This window comes from Ovis aries, chromosome 10, assembly GCF_016772045.2.
Source record: "Ovis aries strain OAR_USU_Benz2616 breed Rambouillet chromosome 10, ARS-UI_Ramb_v3.0, whole genome shotgun sequence".
In the NCBI taxonomy this organism is placed as follows: domain Eukaryota; kingdom Metazoa; phylum Chordata; class Mammalia; order Artiodactyla; family Bovidae; genus Ovis; species Ovis aries.
The window spans coordinates 5,990,965-6,013,606 of record NC_056063.1 but is presented as its reverse complement, the minus strand read 5'-3'; positions in this window follow the sequence as shown (position 1 = coordinate 6,013,606).

The window sequence follows — 22,642 nt, the reverse complement described above, 5'->3', positions numbered from 1 at the left end:
TCCAGGCAAGAATAACGGAATGGGTTGCCATGCCCTACTGCAGGGGATCTTCCCAACCCAGGGATCAAACACACATCTCCTCATGCATTCTTGCATTGACAGACAGATTCTTTACAGCTGAGCCACCAAGGAAGCATATTTCATATGCATTTGATCTTAATACATGGTCCCTGGCTGACAGGCTCCATAAGTCCTTGGGATTTTCAAAGCAATAAGAGCAATGAGGTATCTTTGTCTTTGGCTATAATATTAGCTTCTTATCCTAGTTCTTCACAGCAATAAAGATAAATGTGTGTCTCGTTATTTATAATATGTCCCTTTCAACCTTAACTTAGTTTATGTTAATAAGAAGACTTAAGGGAAAGAGGATGCTAAAGCTCTGCCTGAGGTGAAGGACAGTGAAGCCTGACTTGATGCACTCCCATGGAGTCACAAAGAGTTGGACACAACTGAGCAGCTGAACAACAACAACAAAAAGGGGAAGAGGAGGGTTTCTGGCTGTCAGGAAAATCAACCTTGAGTAGAGTGTTGAAACTGTCAGTCCCACCCCCTTGTTTCCAGGGAGGAGAAAAGGGCTAGAGTTTGAATCAATACCAATGACAATAATTTAATCAATAGTGCAATATCTCTTGAAGAAGGAAATGGCAACCCACTCCAGTGTTCTTGCCTGGAGAATCCCAGGGATGGGGAAGCCTGGTGGGCTGCAGTCTATGGGGTCGCGCAGAGTCAGACACGACTGAAGCGACTTAGCAGCAGCAGCAGCAATGTCTCTGTAAGGAAGTTCCTATAAAAATCCAAAAAAAAAAAAAAAAAAGGGTTCAGAGAGCTTTCAGGTTTCTCAACCAGAATGCATTCACATGCCTTAATACAAGGTCCCCAAATCCATAAGGACAGAAACTCCTTCCTTCAGAACCTCACCATATGCATCTAATGGTTTGTTGATTCATATCCCTTTTACATCTTTTATAATAAACTAATCACTTAGTAAGTAAACTGATTTCCTGATTCCCCTGAGCTGTTCTATTGTATTAATCAAACTCAAGGTGGGGTTCACAGGAACCTCTGATTTACAGCCGTCATTCAAAAGTACAGTTAACAACCTTGACTTGCCATTGGCATCTGAATTAGGGGAGAAAGTTTATAGGACTGAGAATAATTGTGGAATCTATCTCCTGTGGAATGTTTAACCTGTGGTACTATCTCCTGGGACTGAACAATAATGAACAGTATGAAAAGGCAAAATGATAGGACACTGAGAAATGAACTCCTCAGGTCGATAGGTGCCCAATATATGCTACTGGAGATCAGTGGAGAAATAACTCCAGGAAGAATAAAGGAATGGAGCCAAACCAAAAACGACACCCATGTGTGAATATGACTGGTGATTGAAGCAAGGTCCAATGCTGTAAGAGCAATATTGCGTCGGAACCTGGAATATCAGGCGCATGAATCAAGGCAAATTGGAAGTGGTTAAACAGGAGATGACAAGAGTGAACATCATCATTTTAGGAATCAATAAAACACAATGGACTGGAATGGATGAATTTAACTCAGATGACCATTATATCTACTACTGTGGGCAAGATTCCCTTAGAAGAAATGGAGTAGCCATCATAGTCAACAAAAGAGTCTGAAATGCAGTACTTGGATGCAGTCTCAAAAACAACAGAATGATCTCTATTTGTTTCCAAGGCAAAACATTAAATATCAAGTAATCCAAGTCTATGCCCCGACCAGTAATGCTGAAGAAGCTGAAGTTGAATGGTTTTATGAAGACCTATAAGACCTTTTAGAATTAACAACCCGAAAAGATGCCCTTCTCATCATAGGGGACTGGAATGCAAAAGTAGGAAGTCAAGAAACACCTGCAGTAACAGGAAAATTTGGCCTTCGAGTACAGAACACAGCAAGGCAAAAGTTAACAGAGTTCTGCCAAGAGAATGCACTGGTCATAGCAGACACTCTCTTCCAACAACAAAAGAGAAGACTCTACAAATGGAAATCACCAGATGGTCAACTCTGAAATCAGATTGATTATATGCTTTGCAACTAAAGATGGAGAAGCTCTATACAGTCAGCAAAAACAAGACTGGGAGCTGACTGTGGCTCAGGTCATGAACCTCAATACGGGTTTGGCAATAAGCCAAAGTAAATTCACTCAGTCGTGTCCGACTCTTTGTGACCCCGTGAAATGCAGCCCACCAGGCTCCTCAATCCATGGGATTCTCCAGGCAAGAATACTGGAGTGGGTTGCCATTTCCTTCTCCAGGAGATCTTCCTGACCCAGGGATCGAACCCAGGTCTCCCGCATTGGAGGAAGACGCTTAATAAGCCAAACCAGATTTAAAGTGAAGAAGGTAGGGAAAACCATTAGCATTCAGGTATGACCTAAATCAAACCCCTAACGATTATACAGTGGAAGTGAGAAACAGATTTAAGGGACTAGATCTGATAGACAAAGTACCTGATGAATCTATGGACAGAGGTTTGGGACATTGTACAGGAGACAGGGAGCAAGACCATCCCCAAGAAAAAGAAATGCAAAAAAGCAAAATGACTTTCTGAGGAGGGCTTACAAATAGCTGTGAAAAGAAGAGAAACAAAAATCAAAGGAGAAAAGGAAAGATATATCCATTTGAATACAGAATCTAAAGAATAGCAAGGAGAGATTAAAAAAAAATTTTAAAAAAAGCCTTCCTCAATCATCAGTAAAAAGAAATAGAGGAAAACAATAGAATGGGAAAGACTAGAGATCTCTTCCAGAAAACTAAAGATCCCAAGGGAACATTTCATGCAAAGATGGGCTCAATAAAGGACAGAAATGGTACAGACCTAACAGAAGCAGAAGATTTTAAGAAAAGGTTGCAGGAATACACAGAAAAACTATACAAAAAAGATCTTCAGGAACCAGATAATCTCTATGGTGTGATCTCTGACCTAGAGCCAGACATCCTGGAATGTGAAGTCAAGTGGGCCTTAGGAAGCATCACTACGAACAAAGCTAGTGGAGGTGATGGAACTCCAGTTGAGCTATTTCAAATCCTAAGAGATGATGCTGTGAAAGTGCTGCACTCAATATATCAGCAAATCTGGAAACTTCAGCAATGGCCACAGGACTGGAAAAGGTCAGTTTTCATTCCAATCCTAAAAAAGGGAATGCCAAAGAATGCTCAAACTACTGCACAATTGCACTCATCTCACACTCTAGTAAAGTAATGCTCAAAATTCTCCAAGCCAGGCTTCAGCAATATGTGAACCACGAACTTTCAGATGTTCAAGCTTGTTTTAGAAAAGGCAGAGGAACCAGAGATCCAATTGCCAACATCCATTAGATCATGGAAAAAGCAAGAGAATTCCAGAAAAACATCTATTTCTGCCTTATTGACTATGCCAAACACTTTGACTGTGTGGATCACAATAAACTGTTGGAAAATTCTGAAAGAAATGGGAATACCAGACCACCTGACCTGCCTCTTGAGAAATCTGTATGCAGATCAGTAAGCAACAGTTAGAACTGGACATGGAAAAGCAGACTGATTCCAAATCAGGAAAGGAGTAAGTCAAGGCTGTATATTTTCATCCTGTTTGTTTAACTTCTATCCAAAGCACATCATGAGAAATGCTGGGCTGGGTGAAGCACAAGCTGGAATCAAGATTGCTGGGAGAAATATCAATAACCTCAGATATGCAGATGACAGTACCTTTCTGGCAGAAAGTGAAGAAGACCTAAAGAGCCTCTTGATGAAAGTGAAAGAGGAGAGTGAAAAATCTGGCTTAAAGCTCAACATTAAGAAAACTAAGATCATGGCATCTGGTCCCATCACTTAATGGCAAATAAATGGGGAAACAGTGGCAGACTTTATTTTGGGGGGCTCCAAATTCACTTCAGATGGTAACTGCAGCCATGAAATTAAAAGATGTGTACTCCTTGAAAGGAAAGTTATGACCACAGCATATTAAAAAGCAGAGACATCACTTTGTCAACAAAGGTCCATCTAGTCAAGGCTATGGTTTTTCCAGTACTCATGTATTGATGTGAGACTTGGACTGTGAAGAAAGCTGAGCACCGAAGAATTGATGCTTTTGAACTGTTGTGTTGGAGAAGACTCTTGAGAATCCCTTGGCCTGCAAGGTTATCCAACTAGTCTATCCTAAAAGAAATCGGTCCTGAGTGTTCACTTGAAGGGCTGATATTGAAGCTGAAATTCCAATACTTTTGCCACCTGATGCAAAGAGCTGACTCATTGAAAAGGACACTGATGCTGGGAAAGATTGAAGATGGGAGGAGAAGGAGAAGACAGAGGATGAGATGGTTGGATGGCGTTACTCAATGGACATGAGTTTGAGTAAGCTCTGGGGGTTGGTGAGGGACAGAGAGGCCTGGTGTGCTGCAGTCCATGGGGTCACAAAGAATTGGACACAGCTGAGCAACTGAACTAAACTGAACTATCTCCTGGTATACAGTGTGAGAATTGAGTTTAATTGTAGGACACCCAGCTGGTATACCAGAGTTGCTTGGCATGTAAATCCCCAAAACCCTACCCACCGACATGTTAGAATTGGTAACCAGAATGCTTTTCTCTTCAACATGGTAACTTGCTTCATTAAAGCCAGAAAGGAAGAGAGTAATAGCAAGATAGAAGTCAGTATTTTTATAATTTATAAGAATAGAATCTGTCAGCTACAAAGTGGTGCTTATCAAAGACATTTGCCCTCTGCCTCTGTTCAGACTGAACAGTGTACTGCTGCAGCTGTTGCCTTTGACATGTCCTGAAGGGAGTTCACGGTGAAGAGGGAGGCACGCTGTGCTCCAGGGAAATTCATGGGACAAGTCTTAGATACTTAGAATTTATTAGGAACTGATTTTGTGATCCCAATCCTTACATCTACTCATACCTAGAAAAGCACCACTCAAATATTTCATGGTGACAATAACTCCACATGACTAAAAGAAAGCCTTTTGTAAGATGAGTGTTTTGAATTGTGTATGTTGATGTGTGTTAGTTGCTAAGTCATGTCCAACTCTGCAAACCCATGGACTGTAGCCTGCACAGCTCCTCTGTCCATGGGTTTCTCCAAGCAAGAATACTGGAGTGGGTAGCCATTCTCATCTCCACAGGATTTTTCCAACCCAGGGATCAAACCTGGGTCTCCTGCATTGGAAGCAGATTCTTTACCGTTTGAGCCAATGTTGAGGGAAAATGAGTACTGGATTATATTTACCTCCACATTCACCAAAATCTTATTTGTTGACCTTCCCCCACTCCATGTTTGGAGTAGTCTTTCAGAACTATTTGAGGTGCTATCTCCCAGGCTGCAGTTCTCATTTTGGCCCAAATAAAACTTAGCTCACAACTCTCACACTGTGTATCTTTTTACAGCTGACACATCTACTCAAAGTTGAGGAATTCTAAGAAGCAAGTTACTTGAAGGGATGTGATTTTACAAGGCTAAGGATAACAGAAATTGGGATTATGGGCAATTAGAGCATTTTAGAAGCTAGTCAGTTTCACGGGAAATAGATGGGGAAAAAGTAGAAACAGTGTCAGACTTCATTTTTTGGGGGCTCCAAAATCACTGCAGATGGTGACTGCAGCCATGAAATTAACAGACGCTTACTCCTTGGAAGAAAAGTTATGACCAACCTAGATATCATATTTAAAAGCAGAGTCATTACTTTGCCGACTAAGGTCCGTCTAGTCAAGGCTATGGTTTTTCCTGTGGTCACGTATGGATGTGAGATTTGGAATGTGAAGAAGGCTGAGCGCTGAAGAATTGATGCGTTTGAACTGTGGTGCTGGAGAAGACTCTTGAGGGTCCCTTGTGAGGAGATCCAACCAGTCCATTCTGAAGGAGATCAGCCCTGGGATTTCTTTGGAAGGAATGATGCTAAAGCTGAAGCTCCAGTACTTTGGACACCTCATGCGAAGAGTTGATTCATTCGAAAAGACTCTGATGCTGGGAGAGATTGGGGGCAGGAGGAGAAGGGGATGACCCAGGATGAGATGGCTGGATTGCATCATGGACTCGATGAACGTGAGTCTGAGTGACCTCCGGGAGATGGTGATGGACAGGGAGGCCTGGCGTGCTACGATTCATGGGGTCACGAAGAGTTGGATACTACTCAGCTACTGAAGTGAACAGCAAACTATGCATCCAATAAATACAAGTTTAGTGTCTATGTTGCCCTGGGCACTGTTTTAGCTGCTGGGGATACAGTGGTGAGCAAAACAAATCAAGCATCTTGCTTCATAGAACTTAATCTCCTTTAAGAGTGTTAACTGAAAATATTAGTTCCAACCTGTAAATAGAGAGTTATTTGATTTAATGGGAATGTTTAGAACCAGGAGTCTGGGAGACAGTGTCTCAGTAGCTCTGAGAAAACTGCTCCAAGGAGGCGAGAGAGGGAGTCAGGTTTTCTTACATTTTTTTAAACAAAGGGAGCAGGCAGTCTAAACAACAAAGATTATTGTTAAGGAACAAAACCCAGATATCAAGTAAGGAATTTAGTGCTCTTCTATGAATGGGAAAATACAAGTCTCTGGGCTCACTGAATTCATTCCTTTCATATGCACCTCAGCTATCTGGGGCCAAATTCTGTGAGTTTTTTTTTTTTTTTTTTTTTTTAACTTTTCACATCAGTATGAGTATACTCATACTGTTGTTTTAAAGTCAACAATCTGGACAGGACAAAAGAATGATTAAAGGAAAGTCTTGGAGAATAATTGGATGACTATAATAATCCAGATGAGAAAAGTTGAGTGTGAGATTCAGAACTTAGTTTAGAACAATTTATAATCTTGAGCAACTGGTGGCATTACCAAAATAGGAAGTATCTAATCTATTTCCTATTTTGGAGATGGAAAGAATGGATGTTACAGGGTAGGAGGGATGAATCATTTGAATTTGCTGAATTTGAAAAGTGTATGGATCCCAACGTAGGAAGTATCACTAGACTACTAATTTCAGAATTTCTGGAGTTCTAACCTAAATACACTATGAAAATCACATCATATAATATGTGCTTTCTAATGCCTTCAAATAAAATTTATCAACTTAATCCAATCAAGATCTATCTTGTGATCTGTCATTTTCTTTTGTTCTGTTTTGCTTCTATCCTTGTCCATTTTCCACATTCATCACTGTGTCTACAATGCTGGATTTAATATATCTTCTTAATATACTTTCCACAATTGATTTATATATGTATAAATCTTTTTTTTTTACTTTTTAATATAGTAATGTGTTACAGTATTTCTCCATATATGTGCATATTATTTATAATTTCTGGCTGCTGCATAAATTTTGATTACATAATTTATATTTACATCCTTCTGTAATGAATGAACTAATATCTTTATCTGATTCTTTCTCAACATAATATTTAAATGTGGCTCCTGAGGACACATCATCAGGAGGTTTAATAGTTGTTGAGGTTTACTAGTTTAAACACTTTGAAATACTGTTACTACTATGCAAAATATACAAAACATCATTTTCATAAGCAATTTCACAGGGCTCTCCAACAACTCTTTATCCTCTCTTTAGCATTTGAAATTATTTTACTTTTTTTTGGGGGGTGGAGGTTTTCTACCATTATTTTTTTTTAATTATTTTTTCTTATTTTACTTTATTTTACTTTACAATACTGTATTGGTTTTGCCATACCTCAACATGAATCCACCACGGGTGTACATGAGTTCCCAATCCTGAACCCCCTCGCACCTCCCTCCCTATACCATCTCTCTGCGTCATCCCAGTGCACCAGCCCCAAGCATCCTGTATCCGGCATTGAATCTAGACTGACTGGCGATCTGCTTACTTTTTTTTAATATTCAGTATCTGATGGATATACAGAGTTATCTCATATTTAAACTTGCATTTGTCAAATATAATGACCTTCTGTGTCTGTTTATAAAATTAGCTATGTAAAAGAGTTTTTCCTTTCATATGCTACTCATTGAAGACTACTCTATTTTGTATAAATATACATCTTCAATTTTAACTGAAGCAATACCTGTAAGTAATGACTGTTTTCTGAAGCACTGTCATCTGCTTTCACTCGTAAAACAGTTATTCCACATCTTATTAACATATTCCCCCAGTCTGTGCTTAATTTTGGCTCACAGTTTTCTCTCAATACACACAAAACACACACATACCAGTCAGATACAACCATTTCTATAATCCCTGCATATATTTCATAGTGTGTGTGTGAATGTATGTCCACACAGATATGTGCCTTCATATGAGAGAGAGAATAATATCAATATGTGCCATCTTCACTAGTCAGTGTTGAATTCAGAGAAGGGAACCAGAAACAATGTGGGGAAAAAATTGTAGAAAGTAGTACTTTTAATTTTTGAATATTTTACTTCTATGAGTATGAAAGACTTTCATTCTCTTGTCAAGATGACTTCTCCTAGAAGATGTAGCATGCATCTGTAATATGTAATGCATGCATGACAAACTTCATTTTTGTTTCAATTTTTTGTTTATATTTTCTGAACATCCATAAAATATTTGAGTGCATGCTATTTTTTAGAAATATATTTGGAAATTTGTGGGTTAATGAGATTTGCCTTTGGGGAAAAAAAAAGGAGTTCTTAGAGCTAAGTTAGATTCAAGTATGTCAGGAATATCTTGGAGGAGATTTGAGGCTTATAGCTTTGAACTGACTCTTTTCCTGACCTAGGATATGTATTTAAACCTTATTCATAGCCTCTCTGCATTCATTTGCATTCACAGTCTTGATTCCAACAGTTGTTATTGCTACTTATGACTCCTAACAACATAGACCCTCCAGGGTTATTTACCAACAGGTTTAAATGCTTCTTTTGGTGGCACAAGATAACACTCCAGGGTTGACATTTCTCAGAAAATGATCCTGCTCTCTCTATCGAATCAAGACTTGTGGTTATCATACTTTTTTTTTTCCTTTCTAGGAATCAATTTCTCTTCTATATGTGCTTAAAATGATCTTAAAATTATTTATTTAAATTATTTGTCATTTTAAGAGGTGCTAATAAGCCAGTTTTGTCATATGTGCTTAGTATAAGGATTTCTTTTGTGACTTAGAAGACATTTTTAGTACACCCTTCTATGTAATATTTTGTAAGACTGGCTACAAGTAAGGGCATCATCTAAAATATATTTCTCCAAAGAAAAGATTGGTAGTGCAAAAATTAAATGTGCAACATATTATAAAATGATATAATTAATTCAATTTTAATTAAAAATCTTTCATTTTCCTCAGTGCTAAAAATGTGCAGGTTCTATGCATATATGGAAACAATTCCCTTCAGTTTTTTTTTTTTTTAATCATAACATTTAAAATAAGCAAAGTAATTTTAGTGATACAAAAATATGGGTCTTGAATACTTTTCTAATACTCAGAACTATGTTGGACAATGTTGAAAGCATTCATTTGTCTTACTTTTGCATATCTAAGTTAAAATGAAAACTATTAAATAATGACAATTTTAGATAGAGTATGTGACAACGCAGAGAAATAGAAGACAAAATTCATTAGGAAGAGGAATTTTAGTAATCTGAAGTTTAAAAAAATAGTCAAAATAATAGGAGATAAAAAAGTGTTATATTTATTTCTTCATTAACATAATATATTCCTTTTTTGTCTGTTTCTTTGGAATTTAAAAATTATCACAAGTATATTCACGGGTACAAATTCATCCAAATGTATACATTAAACACGTACACCTCTGTCAATTGCATGTGTGCTCTGTAGGTCAGTCGTGGTGGATTCTTTGTGATCCCATGGACCTTAGCCGATCAGGCTCCTCTGTCCGTGAAATTTTCCAAGCAAAAATGCTGGGATAGGTTGCCATTTCTTCCTCCAGGGAATTGTCCTGATCCAGGGATCAAGCCTGCATTTCTTGCATCTCCTGCCTCACTGAAACTAGGGCGGGAGGGGGAGGACGGGGGGGGGGGGGGGGGGGGGGGGGGGGGGGGGGGGGAGGGCAGGGAGGGGGAAGTTCTACCTTCAATTCAGTTCAGTCGCTCAGTCCAACTCTTTGCCATCCCATGAATCGCAGCACACCAGGCCTCCTTGTCCATCACCAACTCCCGGAGTTCACTCAGACTCAAGTCCATCGAGTCAGTGATGCCATTCAGCCATCTCAGAGGTTAAATTGTCCATTATATAAAAATCCAAATTGTGGTTTTATTTGGATTTTGTGTCTTATTTGGATCTTGGCAGTTGAATGACTGTTTAGTGTCTTTTGTCTACTGGAATATACTACTATAAACAGTGTGACTTAAAAGAACTGCAATTTCCCTTTTAGTCTATCATGGTTCTTGATACTACAAGTCTAAAATCAAGATGTCAGCATAGCCATACTTCCTCTGGGGTTTCCAGGGAGAAGACGCTGTTTACCCTTGCTAACTTTTGGTGACTGTTGTCATTCCTTGCCTTGTAGCTGTCTCACTCCATTCTCTGACTCAGTGGTCACAATGTTGCCTCATCTTATGGATATCAAATATCCCTTTGTCTCAGACTTAGAAGGACACTCTTCATTGAATTTAGAACCTACAAACAACCCAGGATAATCAAACAATCCAAGTAATCTCTTTATCTCGATTTCCTTAACTGAATTATATATACAAAGACTCTTTCTCCAAATAAGGTAACATTCACAGGTTCTGGGAAGGAGGATGTGAATACATCTTATTGGAGAATCACTACTCAACCCCTTTCAAGACTTAAAGAGAAAGGTACTTAAAAAGGTAATATTTCATATGCAGTTTGGAAAAGACAGCAACTCTTTAGTAACATTTATGCTATTTTATGATCATAATTCTTTAAAACTATCTTTGTTCCTATCATCCATTCCTACCTGTGGTTTTCATCCCAGTACCTTCTGCCAGTAAATTTTCTCTATTCCCTATATTTTCTTTTTTTTTTTCCATATTTTATTTTGTTTATGATTAAGCTAAGGTTTGTGTTTAGAGGCAGTGAAATGTATAGGGAAACTAGTACAAGAATTTTTGGAAACCTTGCAGGATCAGGTAAAGCTGCATGGAAATAAGTAGCAGGTTTATATTTTAGGAAAAATCACAGAGAAATTCTCAAAGCAGACCTTCAATTCAGGGAAATCATCATGGAAAAAAAAAAAACAACCACATAAGCTATTGGAAACATTAATAAGCATATGTGCTCAGCTGTGTCTACCTCTTTGCGACTCCACAGACTGTAGCCCCAAGGCTCCTCTGTTACACAGAATTTTCCAGGCAAGAATACTGGAATGGGTTACCATTACCTACTCTCAGGGATCTTCCTGACTCTGGAATCAAATCCATGTCTCTTTCATCTCCTGCATTGGCAGGTGGATCCTTTACCAACTCCACTATGCGGGAAGCTCCATAAGGAACAATAGCTCATTTTCGAAAGGAGCTTAAATAAGTGTTCAAATAAGTGAAAAAATTGGCTTAAAGCTCAACATTCAGAAAATGAAGATCATGGCATCTGGTCCCATCACCTCATGGGAAATAGATGGGGAAACGGTGGAAACAGTATCAGACTTTATTTTGAGGGGCTCCAAAAATCACTGCAGATGGTGATTGCAGCCATGGAATTAAAAGACACTTACTCCTTAGTGACTTCCCTGGTGGCTCAGATGGTAAAGCGTCTGTCTACAATGTGGGAGACCTGGGTTCTATCCCTGGGTTGGGAAGTTCCCTGGAGAAGGAAATGGCAACCCACTCCAGTACTCTTGCCTAGAAAATCCCATAGACAGAGGAGCCTGGTGTCCTTGGGGTCACAAAGAGTCGGACACGACTGGGCAACTTCACTCTTCACTCTTCTCTCTTCACTCCTTGGTATGACCACAAGTTCAGTTCAGTTCAGTCACTCAGTCGTGCCCAACTCTTTGTGACCCCATGAATCTCAGCATGCCAGGTCTTCCTGTCCATCATCAACTCCCGGAGTTCACTCAGACTCATGTCCATTGAGTCAGTGATGCCATCCAGCCATCTCATCCTCTGTTGTCCCTTCTCCTCCTGCCCCCAATCCCTCCCAACATCAGGGTCTTTTCCAATGAGACAACTTTTTGCATGAGGTGGCCAAAGTACTGGAGTTTCAGCTTCAGCATCATTCCTTCCAAAGAAATCCCAGGGCTGATCTCCTTCAGAATGGACTGGTTGGATCTCCTTGCTGTCCAGGCATCTCTCAAGAGTCTTCTCCAACACCACAATTCAAAAGCATCAATTCTTTGGCGCTCAGTTTTCTTCACAGCCTAACTCTCACATCCATACATGACTACTGGAGAAACCATAGCTTTGACTAGACTGACCTTTGGCAAAGTAATATCTTTGCTTTTCAACATGCTATCTAGGTTGGTCATAACTTTTCTTCCAAGGAGTAAGCGTCTTTTAATTTCATGGCTGCAATCACCATTTGCAGTGATTTTAGAGCCCCCCCAAAATATAGTCTGACACTGTTTCCACTGTTTCCCCATCTATTTCCCATGAAGAGATGGGACCAGATGCCATGATCTTCGTTTTCTGAATGTTGAGCTTTAAGCCAACTTTTTCATTCTCCACTTTCACTTTCATCAAGAGGCTTTTTGGTTCCTCTTCACTTTCTGCCATAAGTGTGGTGTTATTTGCATATCTGAACTTATTGATATTTCTCCCAGCAATCTTAATTCCAGCTTGTGCTTCCTTCAGCCCTGTGTTTCTCACGATGTACTCTGCATACAAGTTAAATAAGCAGGATGACAATATATTGCCTTGACGTACTCCTTTTTCCATTTGGAACCAGTCTGTTGTTCCACGTCCAGTTCTAACTGTTGCTCCCTGACCTGCATATAAGCACAAGTAAGAGTATATAAGTTAGCCTGTTGGGCTGACATAACTTAGGCACATATGCTTTTTCAATGACAGTGAAAGAATTTTCAATAGCACACCCAGGACAACATTTGCCATTGCCATCTTTTAAATAAGAATCATCTATGAACTATGCGAAGCCAGCATTACCCAAAGAAATTTCCTGCAGGTCCTGACAAAGGAGTCAGGAGATGGGTTGTCACAGTTAAGCAATTAAGAAGGACTCCTTCAGCGATGGAGGGGAGAAAAGTAAGCAGATCAAGGCTTTTGTAAAAGAGTTACATAGGAACAAGTAACAGAAACATTTCATAGCAGGTAGGCAACTCACTGAGAAATGTTACATCTGATGAAAATTCAGGAGGACTTCTACTGCATTAGGCACAAAAATGGATAAAGCAGATCCCACAATAACTTTCTTAGTGAACTTCACCAAAAGTTTAGTGGTAGTAATAGCTCAGAACAGAGTGTTCATCCCGATGCCACAAGACATTCTATTAAACACTGTGGGCTGATGGTGGTTCCCATGTATTAGAGTGAATATTCCAAGGACATTCCCTTTCTTTTCATATATAAAAATATACAAAATAAGAAGGGAATCTGCTAATTGGGATGCCATGGGCTGGTAGGGTCATTAAACTCTCTTGTAAGATCTTAAAGGCTAACTGAGTTGAGGTTATTATTGTTTAGAAAAACATGTAGAAGCTTGGACATTAGAGAGAAATTTGAAAACCAATTTCAGCAATAACCTACTAGCCAAGAAAACACTGCTGTTGATATTTGACTTTGAATTTGGGAAAACACGGTTCACTATAAAGTTTATCCGGATCTAACAATAGCCCTCTTTCTGATATCAGATGCCCTAAATATCAAACATGGTTAAGGAAAAATGCAATTTTTTGGTGATCTTATATTCCTTTAAGACTAAAAACTATAGCCCCTGAATGCTATATTACTCTGAAGAGGATTGAAAAAGAGAACAAGGAAGAAAGTCCTTCACACAGTAGAGTAAAGTTGAACCTTAAACCTTCAAATTTATGAGAAATAAGGTCTCTGAATAAAACTCTAAGGTATTAATGTCCAGGTGAATTGGTTTTCTTCCCAAGTGGAGGCAAAAGTGTTTTGGCTAGCTTCATGAACTGGAATATGAAAGAATGCACTGAGTAGATTACAGTAAAGAATTTGCTTTCAGGGGAGTGGATATTAGAAATCCATGAATGCTAGTTACAGTGGAGTGTCAAAATTGTTCTGAGTTCCTGGGTAAATTTCCATGATCAGCCCTTAGGTTTCCTCACTGGTAAAATAGTAGTATTGGAGGGCCTAATATAATAGATAATTTGAGTCTGGTAATCTATTATGTGCTTTATATTTTTAAAGGCTACTTTACCTATAGAATATCAATTACCTCTGTTAAAAATTGTGAGGGTTCTATTTCATTCTTAATGAGAGGTTGGCTGTGAATTTTACCAATATCAGTTGGAGACTTCGCTCATAAGGAGGGTAGTATCTGATTCAGTAGGGACAAATGATAATATTTTCTGAATTTATTCTAGAGCTGTCAGAGATGAAACTAGTAAAATATGTCAAAGGGTCATTTGATTGCCCTGATTATTTTGATGACTACTGCTAAGTTATATAATTATTTTCTTCTTTTGGCAAAAAGAAACTGTGGCATGATTCTTCTCTAAGATGTCTCAGCCTAAAAATGGGGAGGGGTGGAGGAAATAAGAAGAAAAAAACTGTGTATCTCTCAAAGATTCTAAACAAAAGGGATTGGTTCAGAGACAGGAACTTCTTTTCATTAGAGATCCCCACAATTGAACTGCTTTAGTCCTCTGAAGAAGGGATGCTCTTAATAAAGGGAAGATTTGGAAAGTTCTGTAGTTTCTTCAGCCCTGTCATTGAGAATTAGGAGAACTTGTAAAGGCTAATTAGAGGACTGAAGATGCTTAAAACAATCTTCTTTTCAGTATTCTGTTTCTTTATAATAGTAACAGAATCTAGGAGGGTTTTGGTTTTACCTAGGGCCTTTATTAGTGGGAGTTGATGGTTAAGAATTTCAGTGACCCTCTTTTTAGGTGACTCATCTACAGTGCAAGAGAGATCATTTGCCAGACCAACTATACCTGGAGTGGACATTTTTTCTCTCTTTCCATCTTAGTCATTTTAGTAGAAGGAAAAGGTTTTATTTTAGCCTATTAATAATCATAAAGTTAAAGGGGAATCAAAGAGGCTGATTCCCTGGGTAGAATAAACATTAAAAGAGACAAGACTTTTTTTTTTTTTTTTTTTTAAAGCTCTAGGAATTGCTCAATGAAGTTGCCTAACAATTGCCAGAGCCTGATTATACAGTAAGTTAGTAGTTTGATCTCCCTGTTATAAATCTAGAACTTCTAGTATTTTCCCAAATAGCAGCTCTCACCCAGTGCTGATCCTAGACTCCACTGACAAGTATGTGAACTACTTAACAGAAGTCAGAGAAGCCAGGTTGATCAGTTTTAATGACTGTATGAAATTCCATAGCAAATCTGTGAGGACCCTGTTTACTTTGAAGAAATCTTTAATACAGCTCTCAGTTCAGCTCTAGTCCCAGGAGTATATTAAGAGAGATTAACTTAAAAAGAACAATTATGACAAGTTCAGAGGAAAGGGAAATGGAGAGAGTTTCAGTGAAAAGAGGAAGCTTGGTGAGAAAATTGATATTAAGGGAATTAAAGGTATAGTTGAGTTGTAGATGGGTATAAGAGGGAAGGGGGAATTTGGAGCTGGAAGCAGAATCTGGCCAAGGGATATATAAATTGTGCCTGAGGTGGAGCCTAAGACAGAGAAATAAAGGAAAAATAGCTTAAGTTGTTATTTTTATCTTTCTTAATTTTTTACTTGCCTGAGTTAATCTTAAAATATTGTTTTGCCTATAAGCAATTATAGGCTCCTGATAACCATTTGGAAGCCCATAAAGTTAAGTCGATCAGTTGTGTCCGACTCTTTGCAACCCCAGGGACTGTAGCCTACCAAGTTTCTCAGTCCATGGGATTTTCCAGGCAAGAGTACTGGAGTGGGTTGCCATTTCCTTCTCCAGCGGATCTGCCCAACCCAGGGATTGAATCTGGGTCTCCAGCATTGTAGGCAGACGCCTTACCCTCTGAGCCGGTAATCAAAATCAGTACTGTATCAACTAGCACGACTTGGAAAGCCCATCTCATCATCTAACAGAGACAAATTTCTTTGGGGAAATTTAAAGGGACAATATGCGATAAAATAAAACTTCATTGTAAATACATACTATAAATACTATTTGAGCAATGTTCAACAAAACAAATAATTGCTATTCAATGATTGTAATTCAAAGTTTTGTACAAAATTCATTTTACATTATCATTTATTATACTAAAAAAAAGCAACTTGGTACTTGAGGAAGAGTACACATGCTGAGTATTCTCTGGGATTCAGGTTGATGGGGAGAGAAGTTTAGGAATTCTGGAATCAAAGGAGATGTACAGACATGTGAGTTAACAGAAAATCTGGAGTTGGTACACTAAGAAGTAGAGACTATAAAGGAAAAAATGAATCAAAGGCTGGAGGAAGATGCTAGAAGCAGGCAAGGGATCAATGGGATATGACATTTCAGGAAGTAACAAATATGTCACAGAAATAAACTGCACAAATAACCTAAGAAGAATGTCAGGAATAAGACACTTTATTCCCAAATGACCTCTGCTGCTGCTCAGTCGCTTCAGTCGTATCTGACTCTGTGAGGCCGCATAGACGGCAGCCCACCAGGCTCCCCGGTCCCTGGGATTCTCCAGGCAAGAACACTGGAGTAGGTTGCCATTTCCTTCTTCAATGCATGAAAGTGAAAAGTGAAAGTGAAGTCACTCAGTTGTGTCAACTCAGAGACCTTATAGACTGCAGCCCACCAGGCTCCTCCGCCCATGGGATTTTCGAGGCAAGAGTACTGGAGTGGGGTGCCATTGCCTTCTCCTACTTACCTCCCCATTCACAGCTTTCTAGTTTAGCATCATCAAATATGTCAACATTCACTGGCCCATGACAGAAACAATGTCTTCCCTTTTCCATTCAAAAGATATGATTTCACTATTTTCTCTGACACTGCTTAATTATCTCTATGGTAAAAATTAGACTTTAGTTTTAATATCATTGTAAAACACCAGGTTCTGTCTCATTATGTTAAGATATCATAAAGGCTTAAGTTGTTTTGGTAAGTTGGCCACCTGTTCAGATGCTAAAAATTTACAGTCTTTCCAGCCTCACATGTGTTTATTTTTTTCTTTTGATGTATGCTTCATAGCCATTATATTAATATGATTTGAAACAGACCCTCTGCAAGAAGTCTGTTGAACACACATTTTATACTGCAAATGTTACTCACAATTTCAAAAATAATTTATATATTTCAAAATACACTTTACCAATACCTTGTAAGAAGTTGACATTAAGTAATTAAAATTTCTTAAAAGGAAGGAATCTTAAATGGGAATAATCTAAATATAGAAACACAGTAAACTCTGGGCTGTAATTAACATTCGGCACTTAAAATAATAGCAGACGGTGAACACTATCAATTAGCCACATGCCTAATAATAAACTTTTAAAAACATTTTATGAATTTCCTTTAGCTAAAGGTACAATAAAGAAAAGATGAGCAGTTAAATAGTTTAACTGGAACTTCAACTATTTTGATAAAAGCAATCATATTCTACCATAATTAAAATGTGTTGCTTTATCATTAAACATTTCCTGCTTTTTTTGAACCAGGTGAAAATAAGTTATAGCCACAAACCTCATTTATTTTAATGCATTGATTGAAATATAAGATGCAATTGCAACTAAATTTCTAGTTGAAACACTAGTTTTCGAGACTTTTCTTGTGATACACTATTTTAATAGTTAACGCATCTAAAGACTTACCATGTACAAATTATTTCAAGAGAAGCATGAAAAACATAAAGAGAATAGGAGAGAAATCCTTTGTTCTCAATTATCTTATAATTTATGAGGTTTATCCTCATGGATATAAAAAAAATATTCAGCGACATTTGTTTTCAAAATAGACCCACCCCCAAAAACGTGTTATTTTGCAGAAATTGATGATGAGACTAAGCAGAATCCCCTGGAATTAGAGGAAAGATAATAGAAGGATAAAATGTTCTGTGTTAGATTCAAACATCAATTAATAATTTAATCAGCAAATATTTATAAAGCCTCTTATGCGTCAAGCAACTTTCTTCACACTGGAAATGTAACAATGAATAAGACACACATGAACTATATCCTTCTTGAATTTAAAGTAACAAGCTGTCCTAAATGTAGTGATAGAAGAAATATAAGTTGCTATGAGGTCATCTACTGGGGTAAATTTCCAAAGCCAGACAACAATATAAAATTTTAAAAAATTATAAAAATAAAATATAATACTAATCATGATTTATAGACCTCAAGCTCATATTCTTCACAGTGCACTGCTATGTCCTTTGTAGGGATAAAATGAAAAAGTATTGATGCTTGTTAAAAATGGAAAGGCAGACTTTCTTCTAGCGGGCTTACTACAGTAGTGGTTTGTAGTAAGGGAGAGAGACTAAACTCAACTCTGAAAATAAGTATAAATGGAGATTTATAACCAAAGGGCATGGTGGAGTCAGTAAATGAAAAATAACTAAAACAGAATATTATGGATAAAGGGATTATGGCTAAACCAATTTGATAAAATTTTTGCTAAAGGCAGGCCAAAATGATAACATATTAGGGTGGAGGATAAAATTTGATCATATTTCAAGAGCAGGGGCTTTTCACTAAATTGATGCAGCAAGATTCTCACTAACATTGGACTAAATTATCTTAGGACAGAGTTCAAGGGTAAGACCTAGCCAGAAAGAGGACTTAGAAGAGCTGACCAAAATTTGGACAAAGGAGAGAGTCTTTGTCATGGGTATTAAGCCATTTAATCCTAATAACATGTAAGGCAGCATTAGTAATGGCTGCTATTTTTATTGATACGAAAACTGGGGAACATCCAACTAATGTTGACTGCTGAAGATCACAAGTAAAATAGATGTCATAGCCAGTCATCAAGTCCACACTCTCTCTCCAGAGCCTGGGCTCTGAGATTTCTCATTCAGCGGATATTTTCCCAATCACAGGGATGTCATGTGCAACATATTGTAATTGCAGAGGAACACATCAATAACCACGTTTTACAATTTTAGGGAGTATCTAGGAATCATTTCCAAGTTGTTTTTGTTCATTTTAGTTTGTGTATGTGTGTATATGTGTACCACTGTATATACTTATATAAGTTAAAATTTATTCATTATCTGTATAAAACATAACTATAAAATAGTTTCCTTGTGGGGCTTTCCTTATGGCTTAGCTGGTAAAGAATCCACCTGCAATGTGGGAGACTTGAGTTTGATCCCTGGGTTGAGAAGATCCCCTGGAGAAGGGAAAGGCTACCCATTCCAGTATTCTGGCCTGAAGAATTCCATGGACTACACAGTCCACGGGGTCGCAAAAAGTTAGACATGACTGAGTGACTTTCACTTTCACATAAAATTATTCCAATCTTTATTCTATAAATGTACTTAGGTTTTCACAGTCTGTTTACTATAATTCAAGACTGAGAGTATTTTTAATTCTCCACTTCATATTATTTCAAATTTAATATTCACTTTTAAAATGCTATTCCTGAATTTTAAGTTAACTCCTAAGATCAAGTTTAACTGGAAATGACCATGTCATATATTTGCACTGTTGTTTTTAAAGAAAAGTTTAAACAATGTATGTTGTCACTCATATTCAGATGGTAGGAGCACTTTATTTGACTATTGTATTTTTAACTATTGTAATTTCCTTTAAATATCTAATCAAATAGGTGAAACGTTGTATGTCTATTGCTGACCTTGTTTGTGTGTGTTGGAACATCTGTATTCCCTTTTCTGTACTTTCAGTTTTCTTGCCCCCCCCCCCTTTTAATTAAGATTTTGGTTTTTATCCACATTTACTGAGTACATACTCTGCCCTAGGCACCATGTATACAATAACATTGTCTCTAACTGTGGAGGGGAAGCCACCAGGGAATGGAAAATAGTCACAGTTAGAATGGGGTGAGCACTGGGGATGATGAGAGCAAAGAGAGTCATCTCTCTTGCCTCTCAGAGATCTCTGGACAAAATGATATGTTAAACTGCCTGTGCAAAGAATGGGGCTTAGTCATGAGTTAGAAATGTTTTTGCATTTAATTTAGATGGTAGCATGTTTGAAGTCTCAGAAGGATAGGAACTGATGATTCCCAGTAATCTTGTGAGGCCGAAGCAAAGCGTTAAGTGTAGGAATAGGGTATAAAGAACAATGGGGATCTAGAGGTGAGCAGAGAGGACACAATGAAAGGCAGTGGAGTCTGTTCTAAACTACTTATGTCATGTCTATCTTATCAACTTGCGTTCTATTTCTATTTTGAATGTCATAAATATTTAACATACTTTTCCAATGTGCTTGCTTCTGTTTACAGTAGGTTGGATATGAATATACTTTCTTCCTTGTAATCAAATCTGAACTTCCATTTCCTTTGCCATTTCTTTATTTTCTGATAGTAGCTCAACATTGTTTCAAAACATGAATGGGTGAGGCCATCCTGTACTGCTTATAATTATGTATTTCTGAATTAACTCATCATATTTATTGCCCTTCCAAGAGAAATCACATATTTGATGGAATAGAATAGCAACAATTGTATTTATTTTAGTAATTATATGTGACCATATCTAGAATGTGGTATTTTCCTGTAGCTCAAATTGTAAAGAATCTGTGAATCGCCAGATCAAGTTCAAAGCATGATACATGATGCTCAGGGCTGGTGCACTGGGATGACCCAGAGGGATGGTATGAGGCGGGAGGTGGGAGGGGGGTTCAGAATGGGGAACACATGTACACCCGTGGCAGATTCATGTGGATGTATGGCAAAACCAATACAATATTTTAAAGTAATTAGCCTCCAATTAAAATAAATAAATGTATATTAAAAATTAAAAAAAAATATGCCTGTGATGCAGGAGCCCAGTGTTCAATCCCTGGGTTGGAAAGTTCTTCCAGAGAAGGAATGGCAATCCACTCCAGTATTCTTGCCTGGGAAATTCCATGGACAGAGAAGCCTGGCAGGCTACAGTCCTTGGGGTCACAAAGTGTCAAACCTGATTGAGTGATTAATACACACACATATAGAATAGTGATTTCAAAAACTATACCATGTCCCAGCAGTATCTCATAAATATCCCATAAGCTATTGCAAGTGGAATGTTCTAAGACTTCATCGGTGGTTTGGAAATCCTGTATAAATGGACAGACCTGAGTATTAAAATTACAGCTCAGTTGGTGTTACAATCAGCCTCTTCCCAATTTGAACCAGCTGCATTCTGTGGGAGAGGGAAGGGTTTCTACAGCACAGGATCTTTTAAAGCTGTTTACTACGGGAGATCCTGGTTCTATCCCTGGGTTGGGAAGATCACCTGGAGAAGGGAAAGGCTACCCACTCCAGTATTCTGGCCTGGAGAATTCCATGGACTGTATAGGCCATGGAGTTGCACAGATTCGGACACGACTGGGCGACTTTCACTTTCACTTTTCATGCTGCTGCCAATTCTCATTACAGTAAATGCACCTGAGTACTTTCATTGAGATCCAAGCAGTCTTTGATACAAAGCATAGAAAATAATCAGTAGGTCATTTCAGACAATTATTGCCTGATCATAGTATTTACTGTTGTTAAAAGAAAGAAAGAAAGAAGTCCCCAGATGGAGTTACTTGTGCTAGGCTTTATGTCAGCAAACCAAAACATATTTCAGCCTTTCCTAGAATGTAACGTTTAACTAGTTGATCTGGAATTATCTAGTCAGCCCTAAGTGAGGTAATTCACCCAAAAGATAGACTCTTTCCCTCCCCCAAAAGAAGAGCTTACTTGAAAAAAATAAAATAAAATACTCATTTTTGTTGTCTTCCCCCCTTTTTAACTATTGTGTTGTGCTCTGCTTAGTCACTCAGTCATGTCTGACACTTTTCAACCCTATGGACTGTAGCCCACCAGGCTCCTCTGTTCATGGGGATTCTCCAGGCAAGAATACTGGAGTGGGTTGCTGCTGCTGCTGCTGCTAAGTCGCTTCAGTCGTGTCTGACTCTGCAATGCCATAGACGGCAGACCACCAGACTCCCCTGTCCCTGGGATTCTCCAAGCAATAACACTGGAGTGGGTTGTCATTTCCTTCTCCAATGCATTAAAATGAAAAGTGAAAGTGAAGTCGCTCAGTCGTGTCTGACTCTTAGTGACCCCATGGACTGCAGCCTACCAGGCTCCTCCGTCCATGGGATTTTCCAGGCAAGAGCACTGGAGTGGGTTGCCATTGCCTTAGGTTGGTACAAATACAGTTATGGTTTCAGCCTTGAATTTTAAGTCATTATAGCTAGGCTCAAACATGTCTTTATTGATAAAAATAGGAACCAATATAAGCAACACATTTTTGCCAATGAGAAATAAGCGTGTTTATTCCTGTAGCATAAAAAAAAAAAAAAAAAAAAAAAAACCATGCTTTGGGACTCAATGAACTCTTGGAAAGCATTTTCTGCCTCCTGCTAGTTGTGGAAGTGTTTTCACTGCAAAATGGTATCAGGGTGCTTGAAGAAACAGTAGTTGGTTGGCAAAAAGTCAGGTGAATATGGCAGATGAAGCAAAACTCTGTAGCTCAGTTCATTCAACTTTTGATACATTGGTTGTGTATCAACCATGTTGTCATGG